At 41.8% G+C, this 15601-nt stretch overlaps 1 pseudogene; it reads left to right on the top strand.

Moving 5' to 3' along the window:
• Nucleotides 1–622: 622 nt before the first annotated feature.
• Nucleotides 623–14895, top strand: LOC109089260 (annotated as a pseudogene).
• The last annotated feature ends 706 nt before the right edge of the window (nt 14896–15601 follow it).

The following is a 15601-nucleotide window of genomic DNA, read 5'->3' as shown; positions in this document are numbered from 1 at the left end:
AATCCTCCTGGGGGTTCTTAGGGTGGGGGGGGCTATGTCTATTTATTTATTTTTATTATTTTCCTTGTCTCTTTTCCTCATTTAGTTGTATGTGGGAAAGAAATGTGTAAAAAGGAAAAAAGTGCAGACAATGGTTTTCTCTTTTATGATTGTTTGTTTATCACTTTGTCTGTATTATAAAAACATTGGGGGGGGGGGAAATCCTCTCCATTTGTTGCTTATGCTCCAACCAATGACATAAAATTAAAAAAAAAATCACAGACCTTTTTTCTGGTTCTCAGGAGGTATATTATTTCATACTTTTTTATAGACAACCGAAACTAAACAAGAGGGGTCAACCGTACTTCCACTGCTGCCCCGGGTCTAAACAGAAGAGGGCACCTTCCTCCCAGGTTTGAGCAGTTCTCGAGGACGCGCCCTGAGAATCCACGTGCACTCGCAGAGTGGAATGCCCAGTTCGCGCGCTTGCTGTTGCGAAGGGCGATAGCGTCGCGAACGAGCGCGCATGCAAGCGGATCAGAGGAGACGCGCGTCACGAACCCATTCCGCAGAGATGCTGAAGGAGCCGCGGTAATAAAAGCGACGTTTATTACGAAAAACACGGCGCTGTTTGCGCATATGTCAGAGAAAAGGACATCTCTCGCCGTACTCATGGATGAACATTCCGCATATATACACCATTTGACGTCTTCGACATGATTTTAAAGCGCATTTTGTGAGAATTATAAACCACACCCGGCGCTGTGAGGAACGGGACTGAGGTGAGTAACATGGATAAGGACACACGGCTCCTCTATGGCATGCCGTCAGTGATATTAATGCAGTTATATGACTGTTTCAAGGTCGTAGCCGCCGGAATGAACGAGCCGTAATACGTGTGTGAATGTGTTTGTCTGTGTTTACTGTAGCAACGCAACGCATCGAGCTGTGCGGCTCACATTTCAACAGCGGGCCGCTGCCATTAAACCAGATCAGAAATGTGGCAGAAACCAGTCTGATGCGTTTATTAAGAAGTTAAAGTCGTCTGAATAGAAAGCAGCATCTGTCGAAAGTAATTGCTGCAATTATCAGCTAATAACTCAAGCTCTGCAAAACACGCAAAAGCCATACTGATGTTCGAATAACAGCTCAGAGTGTTACATGGTTTTTTTTTTTTTATTTTCTTTAGCACCGTCTGCACAACTCTAGTGCATTACTTTCACAGATCAGTCATTTAGTGTGTTAACGTGTGAACGTGTTAAAAGGAGAGCTGTCAATCACTAAGCTCTTTAAAGGCAGGAAAGCTCAGTTCTAAGAGATGATATAATTTTCTCTGCATTTTACATTTGCCTGACATTTTTTATCCAATGAAACTAAGTGAGTCTAAACACAGAGACAACAGTGTCAGTCCTCCAGTTTGATTGGTGTAATCGCGTCTCAAGAGTGCAGTAATGTGTCACTGGGATGTTCCGTTCTCTTCTTGTATTGTTTGAGTTCCAGCACACAGTACATGATCGTGTGTGTGTGTGATGGAAAACCCGGAGTGGAATCGGAACGAGGTGATTACATTTGTTTACAGTGCGGGGAATGGAAATCTCTGTGTTCCGATCCACTCACAGATGTTGTTCCAGACTGTTGCGCGGTGACACGCAAAGCTTGATGCTCTGGCTTCTTTTGGAACTATTTTCACTGACAGAGAGAATATATATAAACTAAAGGTGTTGTAATATTTACTGTTGTAATGCAAAATTTTCACAGGAAAAAAAAAAAAAACAGTAGTTTCCCGGAATGTTGTGGGAACATTCCCAGAACATTCTAGGTAGGTTTCCGCAACATTCCCCGTAACCTAAAGAGAACGTTCTATTTACGCTCAGAAAACTTTCCTGGCTAGCCAACAGGATCCTAGTTCCTAGACTCCTAGAAGGTTCCCAGAAAGTTCTCTGAAGGCTCCCAGAATGTTCCACCTAACCTCTTTCCACTCCGATATACCCTGCTGTACATCAGTAACGAACGGATGGACGTCAATAATCAGTAGGCTACTACAAACCATGTCTTGTTTTAAACTATTGTTTAATCATTAAAAACAATCAGAGCACATTTAACCTTCATTAGGAGCATTAAATGAGATTGAATTATCCATTAATATGGAAGAAGTTTGTATCACTGTACCATAATAACCAGATTTTACGTCGTGAATAACAGTGCTTCTCTCTTTTGGTAACAAAAAAAAATACTAAACTTAAATATCATACATACATTAAAAAGAAATAACATTTACTTGACTTTAACTAGGATAACATTAACGTAGACTAAACCATTAATTTCTTACCACTGAATTAGCGATGATGTCTAATTCTCTCTTTTGGTCATTAAACAAAATCTTCACTGTTAACGTCATGTTCTCTCTTCAATTAGACATGTCAAATCTTTCTGAAATCACAATATTTATTCTCATATATATATTAATTATAAGTAATTATTTAATAAAGAGATCAATAAACAAATGTTAGTCAGTCAGTAAAAAAGAAATGACCATTAATTTTTAAATTACTCAAGTGTGTGGCTTTCCCTAGAAGGCAGGAGAAGGCACATGCTGGAGAAGTGCATGCAGATCAGAGGTAGGCAGTAAAGAAAGATACAAACAAACCCAGGTGTTTATGATATGCTTTTCAGATTATGCTTAACCTTGGCTTAATTTCAGCTATAAAATTGGATTCATATGATCATTATAATGAGATTTGACTGCTTTAATGTACACTTTATTAAAAGCTTACTTCAGACATGGCTAAATTGCTAAAACATAGTTTGTTTATGAAAAAAAAAACACATTTCAGCATTAGAATAATCTCATCATTCAGAAACCTCTGCAAAGATTTAATTAGTTTACATGGTTTTACACTTTCAGTTAATAAACTTAACCCTCTGAAAATAATTTAAATTACACTTTCAGTTTCCTTAAAGTAACCTACAGGGAACGTTCTGGGAAGGTTCTCTTTAGGTTATTAAAAAAGAAACCTACAGGGAATGTTCTGATTTAATTCCCTTAAAAAAATAACCAAATGGAAACCGTATGGGAACGTTAGAGGAACGTTCTGTGTTTGTCGGGAAGAACTTAATGAAAACAGATACACAAAATAATCATATTGATTCAAGCATTTAACATTAATTAAATGTCAGTAATGAACAAATTATAGCATCTTAACATTCAACCTTTTACTCACCCCCGAGTCATCCTACTGTAGGTGTATATGACTTTTCTTCTTTCAGATGAATCCAGTTGTTATATTAAAAATTGTCTTTGATCTTTTAAGCTCTATCGTTGCAGTCAGTGAGTGTTGCATTGCTTCAGGGTCCGGGGGTGAACAAAGGTAAGAAAAACATCCATATTCAAAAATGTAATAATCACTTTAATCTAGCTAGCGCTCAGTGTTGTAAAACGGAGCATGACGTATGAGGTCAGTGTATGCGCCAGTGAAAACCAACTTTGTTTACAGGATCAAAAGAAGCAAAGTTTCCTTACTTTATCAAAGGAAAAACCAGTCTTCTCTTGGCTTATATCGAAATCCTTCCGACATTCTTCTTTACAAATCCTCGTTTTGTACTTCTAATTAGTGACCGTTGTTTCGTTTTGATCTCTCCGCTGTGTTTCTGCCTGTGTGTCACTTCTGAGCGGCACATGCGCAAAGCTGACCTCGTACGTAATTCCCCCGGAGCTAATTCCGTTTACAACAGTGAGCGCAAGCTAGATTCAAGTGATTACTACATTTTGAATATGGATAATTTTTTTTACAAAAACACATCGATTCGCTACAGGAGGGCTTTGTTTACCCCCCCCACCGGAGCCGTGTGAGATGCTTTTCTTTTTATGGAAGGGCGCTTTTTATTTCAGGTCTTTTGGACTGAACCAATGCAACACCCGCTGACTGCAACAATAGAGCTTGAAAGATCAAAGACAGTTTTTAATATAACTCCGACTGGATTTGTGTGAAGGAATAAAGTCATATACACCTAGGATAAAACACAGCCTAATTTTACTTTTTGGGTGAACTAACTTTTTAAGTCGTGATCACAAGAAAACAAGATAGAAAAATATTAATAATCCATGGCCTCTTAGGACTTCCCTATCATGTGCGTGCGAAAAAGTAATTCTCATGTTTTAGTTAAATCTTGGTGGCCGCTCTGTATTAATTCATTCCCTTTTTAATTTAAACAAATTTTGAATTCTTTGCCATGATATCTCATTTTCCCCCACATGTCATGTGCTAGGGTTGTAACATCGATATCCATTTATACCAACCAGTAGACACTATGGATGTATCCATGCAGTGTTTTAAGAATCAGTATATATTTTTAAGATCCACCTTTATTTTGACACTGTCATGTTAGGCACATCTGCATGCAATGTCCTAAAGAAAAACCTTTAGAAAGAGACCACTGGAAGACTTTGTTTGAAATGTACATCAAATATTTGATTACAGCCTAGTGACAATTTGACAAGTCACATGCGACTTGATTTTTTGGAGATTTTCTTCAGTATGAGTTAAAATGTTTACAATTATTTTCTTTTATTTGCTGTAATTTCCATATAACTTGCTTAATCAAATATAATAATTTTACTGTGAACCACTGATTGTGCATTGTAAATGCTGTCCCCAGTACAACAAGCAATACTAAAACAATGTTATTTTTCTTCTCTGTGTGTGCAGAGGGCACCACACGGCTCCAATGCCAGACCCAAACCCCTGTCGCTGGCGTTAGGGGACAAGCTCGGAGCAGACCACAGACAGGATGAGCACAGGGCTGGAGCAGGACAGACCCTCATCCTGTCCCGGGCATTCTGGTGAAGGACCGATGGAAGTAGTAAGTCTGCAGGTTTTATCTAATGCTCATCAGCGTAGTGCTTTGCTTGATATATGACCTGACAGCCTAGTTATTGATTTAGACAGTTCTTAAAGAGATAGTTGCTCTAAAAATCTGAAGTGCACAAAGATAAACAATCTGGATGTGTGAGTGAGACTGTTTTCAGTAGCTGTGGAGATGGTGGCAGGTAGTGGACTCACTCCTCACTCTGATCTCGTGGTGCAGTGTGTTCCTCCTTTAGGGCACTGATCAGTAAAACGTTGCTTCCTCTGAGGTTGTATAAGCCCACTGCTGAATCAACCCAGTATATAATCCCCAGTGAAAACCAGATTTGTCACCATGCAGGGAGATCTGAGGGAAAAAGGAAGTGACACAAAGAGGGCAGAAGAGGTTGTGGCACAAAGGGACATGTGATGCCAAGAGAAATAAATAGTAAAATATTGAAAATGTAATCTGACTGCTGTGCAGAATGTGCTGTAATGCTATTGCAGAGGACATGTAATTTTATCACTTTCTTGTTTTGCATTAAATCTAGTATAATTAAAAAAAAATGTTTTTAATTATATTGATTCTTTTTTTCCCCTTACTCAATGTATTTTACATCGAAAACAGTCAAATGTACTATTTTAGCCTGTGACTGAGGTGCATTTCATATTTTGAGGTGGATGGGATTTGGATCAGGTTTATAAACAGTGGACTAAGAATTCAACTGGCTTTATTACATTTTGAAATAATTAAAGTATTAGTAATTATTATGATTAATAATCTATGATCTTCAAATTTAAACCGTATACAGTGATATCACTCTGTGTCTTTGCTTTTGACCTCAGGTGAAGAAGATTGGCGGTGGCGGCTTCGGCGAGATCTACGAGGCTCTGGACCTGATGAACCGCACCTGTGTGGCTCTGAAAGCAGAGTCAGCTCAACAACCCAAACAGGTCCTGAAGATGGAGGTGGCGGTGTTGAAGAAACTGCAAGGCAAGTAGTTAAGCAGAGTCGATAAATGTGTATAAATGTGACTTTTATAAATACACAAATGGCATACTTGAATGAATTCCTAAATTTACTTTCATACTGCCATTCCAAAGTTACAGTAAAGACATCTGTAATGTTACAAAAAGTTTTCTGTCCTCACAAAAATGCTGTTCTTTTGTCCTTTCTATTCATCAAAGAATCCTGAAAAAAATAAAATAAAATATTCAATATTAAACAGCAGCACAGCTGTTTTCAGTATTAATAATAATAAAGAAGAAATAAGTTTCTTGAGTACCAAATCAGCATATTATAAGGATCATGTGACACTGAAAACTGGAGAGAGCTGCTGAAAATTCAACTTTGTCATCACAGGATTAAAATTACATTTAAAAAAAAATAATAAAATAGAAAACTATTTTAAATTGTAATAATACTTCACAAATATTACTCTTTTTACTCGATCAAATAAATATGCTACATAAATAAATGCAAATATTAAAAACAAAATCATACTGACCCCAAACTTTTGAAAGGTAGTGTATGTTGTGTCACTTATATAAATACTGCTTTATCATTATGTTATATACATTGCTTTTTTGTTTTCATGGTTGTAGATGCTTTGCACCAGATAAATGCAAGCCCTGATTTTTGGGATTCAAAGAGGAAATCTTAATAGTTTCAACTAGAGCAAACAATGTATTTTAAAGCAGCTCTTTTCATTGTAAGGATCAGTAGCCAAGCTTGAAATCAAACCCTGCCTTCTTTTCCTCTGGGCAAAGAATCAACTAATCAATTAGCAGAGCCCAGCAATGAAACCATCGCTATCCCTCTTTCCCTCCCTTTACAGTCTTCCTTCATTATATCCTCAAACCTCTCCACTCTGCTTATGAAAAAAAGAAAAAGAAAATCAATGTACTTGTATCATGTTGGCTGTAATATGGCTGTATGATAGGACAAAGTGGTTTGATCTCTCCCTGAGGGAAAGGTTTGTAACTGGAGATATCTCTATCTACTTGCTGCCGCCCACCCGGTTAGAAGAGAAGTAAATAAAACAGAGTGATGCACAAATTATATATGCAAATCTTCTGGACAATAGCTAAAAAGTACAGTAGCTTGGTGTTTTTTATACATAGCTATGTCATTTTTCGCATAATTCTGAATAAGAGTGCTGTGTAAATAATGAAAAATGAACATCACACTCAGAATAATCAAAATAATAGAGGACTGGAGACTGGGAGGACGAGGCATATGAGGAAGAGAGAGGGTCTTGCGGGGGGCTGGTAGGGTGTGTCAGGGCAGAAGGCAGGAGTGGATCAGACTAGAATATGGCTGAAGCCAGTCTGATCTGCTCCTGCGGTCCAGAGAGTGTCCCAAGAGAGCTGAGCCGCACTGAACTAAATCCAAACACCCCCCTCCTCTGGACAGATCTCCATTAGGAGGAGGAGTAGTGGAGCACATGGACAGAAAAAGACACAGAATACTTAAAAAAGGAAACTTACTGTTTACTATTTGTCTTGTGAAGTGGTCATAATCATAAGTTTTTACAGCATTTATTTTGTCTTGCATTCATGTCCACCTTCTCTTTGATCTTTTAAAGGCTATTTCTGCTACTGTACATTTAAGACTTCATATGTAAAGGGGCTTCTGTTATGCCTGGGTTGGTCTCTGTGCATGTGAAATGAGATACAATGATATATAGTCTAATAAAGTGTTGTCTCGCTGTTTCAGGAAAGGATCACGTCTGTCGGTTTGTTGGATGTGGCCGCAATGATCGCTTTAACTATGTTGTCATGGAGCTTCAGGTGAGGTCTGATTGACAGGTTATGCATTTCTTTCCTTCTTAACGTGTGCCGAATATTACAGTTCATTGTGGTGATGATTTTACATGCCTAATACGTGTATTTAATATGAGAGTGCAGTTATGTACACAGAGAGCTGTAAAGACAGTAATAATGGTTAAAAACAACTGTGACCTATTAAAATGAAGTTATCTGTAAATGTATCATTTACCTACAATATACATTAACTTTATTGTGCAAATCAGATGTAGATTTTGTGTTTTTGTTTGTTGCAATTTATATATGAATATGATGACTTTAGGATTTGTGGTCAGTGTGCATTTTTTTATAAACCCGTCTTTTTCAATTAAATAATTGCAGCCAAAATGAGTAACCTTTTGAGTTGCCTTTTTGGCTTTTGCAGGGCCGTAATTTAGCGGATCTGAGGAGGAGCATGAACCGTGGCACTTTCACAGTCAGCACTACACTCAGACTGGGTCTACAGATACTGGAGGCCATTGAGAGCATCCACTCAGTGGGCTTTTTACACCGTGACATCAAACCGGTAAGAAGTTTAAAATCTTTAGTACACTTAGTATAACAATAAGTTGCTTACTTTTTACTCAAAATATTGCAACCTTATTGTAATGAGTGTCTTGTTCACACTGTTTTCAGTCCAACTTTGCCATGGGCCGATTTCCTAACACATGTCGAACTTGCTACATGTTAGATTTTGGTTTGGCACGCCAATTTACAAACTCCTGCCAAGAAGTCAGATAACGGTCAGTATCAATAGTCATTTCTAATGCAGTCTTTCTGACTCTACTTGTTTATATGTTTGTGAGGGTTTATTTGTCAGTGGGTTTTAATACAGTCATGTACTGTAAGATTCTGTTCTCTCTCAGCCCCGTCCTGTTGCAGGGTTTAGGGGTACAGTACGATACGCCTCAGTCAATGCCCACAAGAACAAGGTAAGAATCTCCCTGTTCGCTCTCTTGTTCCTGTATAGTCTCAGCTGCTTATACTGTGGTCAATTCTGGTCTGATCAGATTTGATTTGGGCTTACTGTCACAGGAGATGGGAAGACATGATGACTTGTGGTCTTTGTTCTACATGCTGGTGGAGTTCTTGGTTGGGCAACTCCCCTGGAGGAAAATAAAAGACAAGGTGCTTACCAGGCAGGAGGAAGAAGAAGTGCTATGAAAAGCAGTTTCCTGTTTGTTGGGAAGTGATGATGATATTTTTGTGTTTATGCATTAGGAACAAGTGGGGAAAATAAAAGAGACGTATGATCATCGGCTCATGTTGAAACACCTGCCCCCAGAATTCAAGGTCTTTCTGGACCACACCAGCAATTTGGACTACTTTACAAACCTGACTATCAGGTAAACATTTGATACTTTAATAGATCAATGGAATATCTAGCAGTTATAATCTCACTTGAAAATGATCTCTCCACTCTAGCTACTGAGGAACGTTTTTGAGAATAGCCTGAGAACATACAAACGTAGTGGAAAATGACACGTTATGATTGGGAAAGGATGAACTCAGATAGCCCACTGACAAACATCGCCACGGCAAAACACGCCACAGCACCACATACACGCCTCACACCAGCTCAGATGGGGTAAGTCATGTGACTACTTTACTCTCATTTGGTTGAGCTCCTCGTAAACATTTGCATTTTATTAGTAGTGGTATCATCATGAAGAGTTCTCTGGTGCTTCTGTTTTCTTCCAGCGTTGTGAACGCCTCACAGGTGCCTGGAGATCTTCTGAAGGAGAACACGGATGAAGTTCTACAAGATGAGCATCTCAGTGATGGGGACAATGCTCGGCTCCCGAGCACCTGCCTGGATCTCCGAGCCTTCCTTTTAGGAACCAGGAGACTGATGTCTGTGAGGACCTGGACCGCAACCGGAACCGAATCTGTCCCGCTGTCTGGAAGGTACCAGAATGTGTACCATGAACCGAATCAATCAGTCATAGACATCTTTGTCTATTCTTGGAGGTTTCCATAATTTGTTGTTGGTGTCCTTCACTTCTAGATGGGAACAGAGGATGAACATAGCAACCAAGGCAATCAGAGTCCCAATGCAGGGCCTAGCATTGGTTCACCAGTGCGAATCCGGTCAGATGTGGTGCCCTCAGATAGAGACCCTCCTCTTTTGAGGAAACTGCGCAACATCCATAGCTTTGAACTGGAGAAGAGACTAACTTTTGAGCCCAAACCCAACACTGAGCATTTTGTAGAGGCCTGGTAAGTCTCTCTACACTCAAAATTGCATTTTCTTTTTTCAAAAATATTGAGCATTTAGCAACTTGTCGGTATGTTGACTTAGTGTGCATTCTTTCGGGTTTCTGTGACCAGTTCTGCCAAGCAGCCACCTGGTACAGCACAGGAACGGGAAGCTGATGGTGTCCCTGGCATGGCTATGTTGAACGGAAGTCACAAAGAGCGTGTTTGGCACTATGATGAGGAATTTCGCTCTGGCGGTGGCTCGCCCAAGCCTGCTTCACCGGGATCTCCTGAGCAGGGCGACGATGCAGCTAACAGTGGCTTTGTCGCTCTAAACCTGAGCTCAGGTCTACAAGATGTTGGAGTTGCGTGATTGGGTGATGGTAGAGAAAGGGCTCTGACCTGCGGGACTTCAAAGAGGTGGCAGGACGTAGCCCTGGTCCTGAGGCTAAAACTCACAAGTAGCCCATCAGATGAGTGTGAAGAGGAGCCAGAAGTTTTGCAGCCAATGGATGAATCTCCGGATAAAGAATCCACCCTAGTCCCGTACAAGGAGACACCCACATACCTCACACAGTCCCCGGGCCCACAAAGGATTGATCGGTTGGAGCTCAGTGTATTCCCTACTCCTGGTGGACCCCCTGTTACCCCACCAGCCCTGGTGAAGGCACTGGCTGAAGGAGCTCTCACACAGGTAACTATGGCTCAGAAAACTGTTTTCGTTACTTCTACAAATAGTCTACAATTTAAGATTTGGTCACATGATGTTTAGACCCATACTCAGAAAAGCTTAAAAAGGTTTCAAAACAGCTCCTCAGTAATGACAATATATGCCAAACTAACGTGAGGCCCTAGCTTGGCAATGCTTTAGCTTATCAAGACAAATTTTGGTAGGTATTATGGTACCATGACCCAGCGGGACAGTAGGAGCAGTAGATGGGACCGTTCCACCTAGTGGTCAAAACATTTAGTACACAATCACAATTAATTTTATAAAAGCCTGTGTAATCCTGCCAGTTTGGTGAATTTTAGACTGCTTTTCTCTTGCAAATGTGATCATGAACAAGCCAGACAGGAACTGAATATAAAGGCAACATTTTGCCAAGGATCTGGGCAACACTTAAACCTACCAAATACAAAATAAAAAAAGACAATAATTTAGATGAACTAGCGTATTAAATGCATGTGTCTATGTTGCAAAAAAACATTATAGTAATAAGTGATTTTCAACTAATACACCCCTCATGAAAATTTCCTTTCTGCTCTACTTTTTCTGGATGTCGTAAATGAGGCTAAATAACTTTCTATGTACACACGCTCATTTCAGCAGAATAACGGTGGGTCTCTGAGGGTGCTTACCTGTAGCCACAGTAAATGAGCTTACAGACAGCTCACCCTCAGGTCTGTGAATGTAAGCTTACTGTAGTCTGAGCTAAGCTGATCCTGTTACCGTAGCTCTAATATCCTCACTGCCCAGGTCAGGACATGTGCTTTATGGAAGGAATGTTGTAGAACCACACAGAGCTGGCTTAATTTATTAGGATGTTGCAGATTCAATCACATTACTGGCCCTCTGAAAGTTTAAGTGCTGAGGTCTCTGGAAGATGTCAGTGAATTTGCCTAACTGCATACTGTAACCATCTGCTTCCCTCTTATTCCTTAATTACTCCTACTATCTTTCGGGGCCATTTTAAAATCTCTTTTACTTGACTTTTTTTTCCATCTTCACTACCCATCACCCCCTGACTCACCTGATCCGCCTCACTAAACGCTCTTCGCCTCCCTTCCACTGTTCCCCACTTCCTTTTCTAGCTGCCCACCTCTCCTGCATCCCAAAATGAGGAGCTTGTGGCGAGGACGTGCAGCCCCCTGCACCTGCGCTCCCCTAGCCCACACACCTTCCTGATCACCCTGTCGGACCCCCTACACCAGCGTGCCCCACCTGGGATGCAGCGCAGCCAATCTGCAGACCACCAACACCACCCTAATTTCCTCTTCCACCTCCTCTTGCCATGCCTGGCTGCCAACTACCTTCCCAGCCCCGTGCTGACCATTCACCTGGACGCAGAAACTTCCTGCCATTCCAGCGACTGCTGCAAACACTAAGTTCCCCTCAGTCATACGAATCACCCGCGCTCAGCTTCAGCAGGTGAATTGGCACTCCCATTCTGTGCTTTCCATACTTCGGCCATCTCTGCCCACCAAAACATGATCTTCCTCTCCAGTCTTACTGCTTCCAATTTTCTGTATGTTCTTGATTTTTGTTTGTTGTATTTTGACTGTAGTACTGAAGTCATGCTGTTTTTTTTCTGTGCTTAAGTAATGCTTATTTAAAGCATTCCAAAATCAGTCCCTAGGTTTTGGAACAGGCTTATGTGTTTACATTCCTCTAAATATGACTAACCAGTCTCATATCCTTGTTTAATCAGTCCAGGTTTTGCTTTTTCATCCAAGTTGTCTAAAGCAAGGCGTGTTTAAATCCTGCTCCTGGAGTGCAAAGTTTAGCTCCAACCCTACTTAAACAAAACACTAAACCAGCAAACTAAGGGCTACTGGATTACTAGAAACATCCAGCTAGGTGTTTTGAAGTTAGAACTGAAACTCTGTAGAACGTTGTCCCTCCAGGAGGCCGGATTGGACACTGATGTTCTAAAAGGATATTATAACTTTCTCTTTTCTTTAACATTAAGATTTGTGTGTGGTTTGTCAGTTTATATCTGCAATGCAAGCATGTTTGGTTACCAATAACACGCATTTTATACAAGACCTGAAGCTGAATTTTGTGACCCCCATATGAAATCAAGGACATGAAAATTATGTAGCTGCATAGCTAATTTTTTTCTCTTCCTCTCTCAGCTGACAGCTCAGCGACCCTCTGTGCTGTCCTCCCAATCTGCATCTGACCAGCGTTCCACTGGAGAGACATGATACTGAAACTGGTAACATTGAGATGCATCCACAAGACAGCACAGCTGACATCAACTCCCCACATGTAGCCTGTTGCCCTCCAGCCCACCATCCCCCTTAATGTTGAAGGGATCCTTTGCTAAATGGGAATGGACCTCAGAACCTTCAAGCCCCAGTGCCAAGCCTGGTGCCGTCTCCATGAACACCTCCCACTCCGCGTAGCCCCGTTCTGATGAACGGCTGTCTTACCCCTCCTTTAGATACACCGAGAGATGGCAACAAGCAGCCCCTCCTAAACTAAAAGACCCAAAAAGTGATCCTCCCTCCTTGAGCACTCCATCGCGCCCAACGTACACTCTGGAGAAGGAAAGGAAGATGCTCCTCCAGAAACGCCCCCTCTTCTCCAGCCTCCACTCCAAACAAGACCCTAATCGTCGCACAGCCGTAATCCCAGTGTTAGAACCATCTAGCCTTCTGGATCCACCACCTGGATCTGCTAAAGAGAAGTTGCCTGCAGAGGAAGGTTCACCAACCACATTCCCTTTCACCCGCTCGCTTCCCCCCGTCGTTATCCTCTGACAGGCTGTGTCATTGTGGCTGCCATGCAGCGGGACCAGATTTCTTCTGCCTCTTCTGAACGCTCTCAAGATGAAGAGTCGCTTCTGGGTTTGGGTTCTCGTTCCGATCGTCATGGATATGATGCTGCCTCACGGTTCCTCATCCTCTAGCCCACTTTTACGGAAGAGCAGATACCGCCGCCCAGCTTACCCCCACATCGAAGACGCGGAAACCATTACTGCACGACTATGTGCCCCGTCCACCACCAGGAAAACCTCCTAGCCGCTCCACTGGGGATGGAAGGTAGTTACTCCAACCTATAGCCAACAGATTGTTATTGTATATGCATGGTTCTGTCAGAATTTCTAACCGCGAGATGAGTATATCCCAATCCGAGGTCCTAGAGAACCCCCAACACTGCACGTTTTTTTGATGTCTCTCTTATCTGATACCACTTTGAGGTCTTGGAGTCCCTTTACTAATAAGCTGATTAATTGATCAGGTGGTGTTTTATAAGGGAGACAACTAACGTGCAGGGTTGGGGTGGGTGTCCTCCAGGACCAGGATGGGACACCAAATTCTTGCTTACCCCAAAGAAACTTGGGGCAGCCAATGGCCTGTCTACTGCCTCCACCCATCCAGAACACCCTAGCAACCACAGATGCCTTGGTAATTTAAATGCCTAGCAATCACCCAGAATATTTTAGCAATCACTTAGCAATGCACCAATCAACCTTTTAAAAAAATAGTTGCAGTTACCTAGAAATTTCATAGTCAGAATGCACTAGCAACCACTCCAGAACTACCTAGCACCCACCTGTCCACGCCAGCCAGCTCACCCTGGAAAAGTTTCTAGACTTTAACTATAATGATGGGTGCTAAGATGTTCTGAGTGGTTGGTATTGAATTGCTTAGTGAACAGCTTGCTACTAGTTCTCTCGATGGTGTTACTAAGGATTAAGCTAAAGCCTTTTGAGTGGTCGCTACGGTATTTTTTTGATAATTCTAGCTGTTTATCAGTGCATTCCTGTTGAGTTCTTTATCAGTTGCATGTTATAGTTTAGTTTGACTTCATTTGACTTCTCCCCAGGCTACGGCTGTACAGGATTCTTTTTTGCCTCTGCAACAGTGACTCAGATCTGCTGACATGTGTTGGCCCCGCTAAGCCACGCCAGCTCGCCCCTCACTACTCCGCACCCCAGTGCTCCTCCCCCAAGCACATGGGCGCGAAGCAATGTGTTCGGTCGGTCCCACCGCTGCTCAGCACCTCCACCAGCCGCAGCTCTAGTGCCTCGCCCCCGCAAGCTCCGCCCACTACAACGCTCCATCAGCTCTTCCCCGTCCTGCCACACCCCGCGGTGGCTGTCCGGGCCGTCATCCATTCTCCTCCCGTTTTTCTCTCGGGCCTCACCGCCTCCTGCGCCGCTCTCATCCTCACCACCACAGGAAGGATGGTGTGGGAGACAGGCCCCGCTCCGTCAATGTACACACCCAACGGGGGCAAAGCTGGTCAGCCGTGAGGTCAGATGCTCGAGCAAGCTGGGCAGATAGTCAATACCACAGGTTTCAGACACTGGCAGAAGAAGTGAATGAGTGGTAAATTGGGAACCTTAAAAAATATTTGATTCTCATTCCCTCGCACCTCTGCAGCTTTTGCGACTCCTTTGTGTTCCGGCTCCATCAATAGACTCAATTTTTTTAGATGCTGGCTTTGAGGAACTGACCAGAGTCAACTTTCATAACATGGGAGGTTATACGTGATGGTGATTGGCTGGAATATTTCTTAATAGTTGATAGTTTGATTTCTTTCAAATATTCCAGAGCTTTTATGAAGATTATTGTATCATGAACTACGTTGAGGTTTGCACTCAAGATCGGCTGTACTACAGTATTTAGTATGGTATTTTTTGGGCTTTGACTGCATTGCAGCCCTCTCTGAGCGTGGCAGGGTACAACTGATAGATCATAGCCATCATTAACCCTTTTCTGTGCCCGTGCTTTGGCTACTGTCCAGCACTACCACATTGGCCTGAAACACTGTACGCAAGTCTGTGAACTGAAATGCTGTGGTTGCATGTTGGTTGCATTTTAAATCTGTGAAACAAAAATCATGCATTAGTGGTTTCTTACATGGGAAAGTTATTTTTAGCTCACTAATATCAGGAGCGTGAGCAACAGTTAGAAGAGAACATTGCTGAGTTAGCTTCTAAAAACTTAATGAGATTGGTTCCCACAAAATTAGAATTCTGTCCTCAGTTACCACCCTCATGTTGTTCCGACCACTTTGTGGAAAAATACGAGAAAAT

The sequence above is a fragment of the Cyprinus carpio genome, unplaced genomic scaffold (genome assembly GCF_018340385.1).
Source record: "Cyprinus carpio isolate SPL01 unplaced genomic scaffold, ASM1834038v1 S000006728, whole genome shotgun sequence".
In the NCBI taxonomy this organism is placed as follows: Eukaryota; Metazoa; Chordata; class Actinopteri; order Cypriniformes; family Cyprinidae; genus Cyprinus; species Cyprinus carpio.
This window is presented reverse-complemented; position numbering and strand designations above follow the sequence as displayed.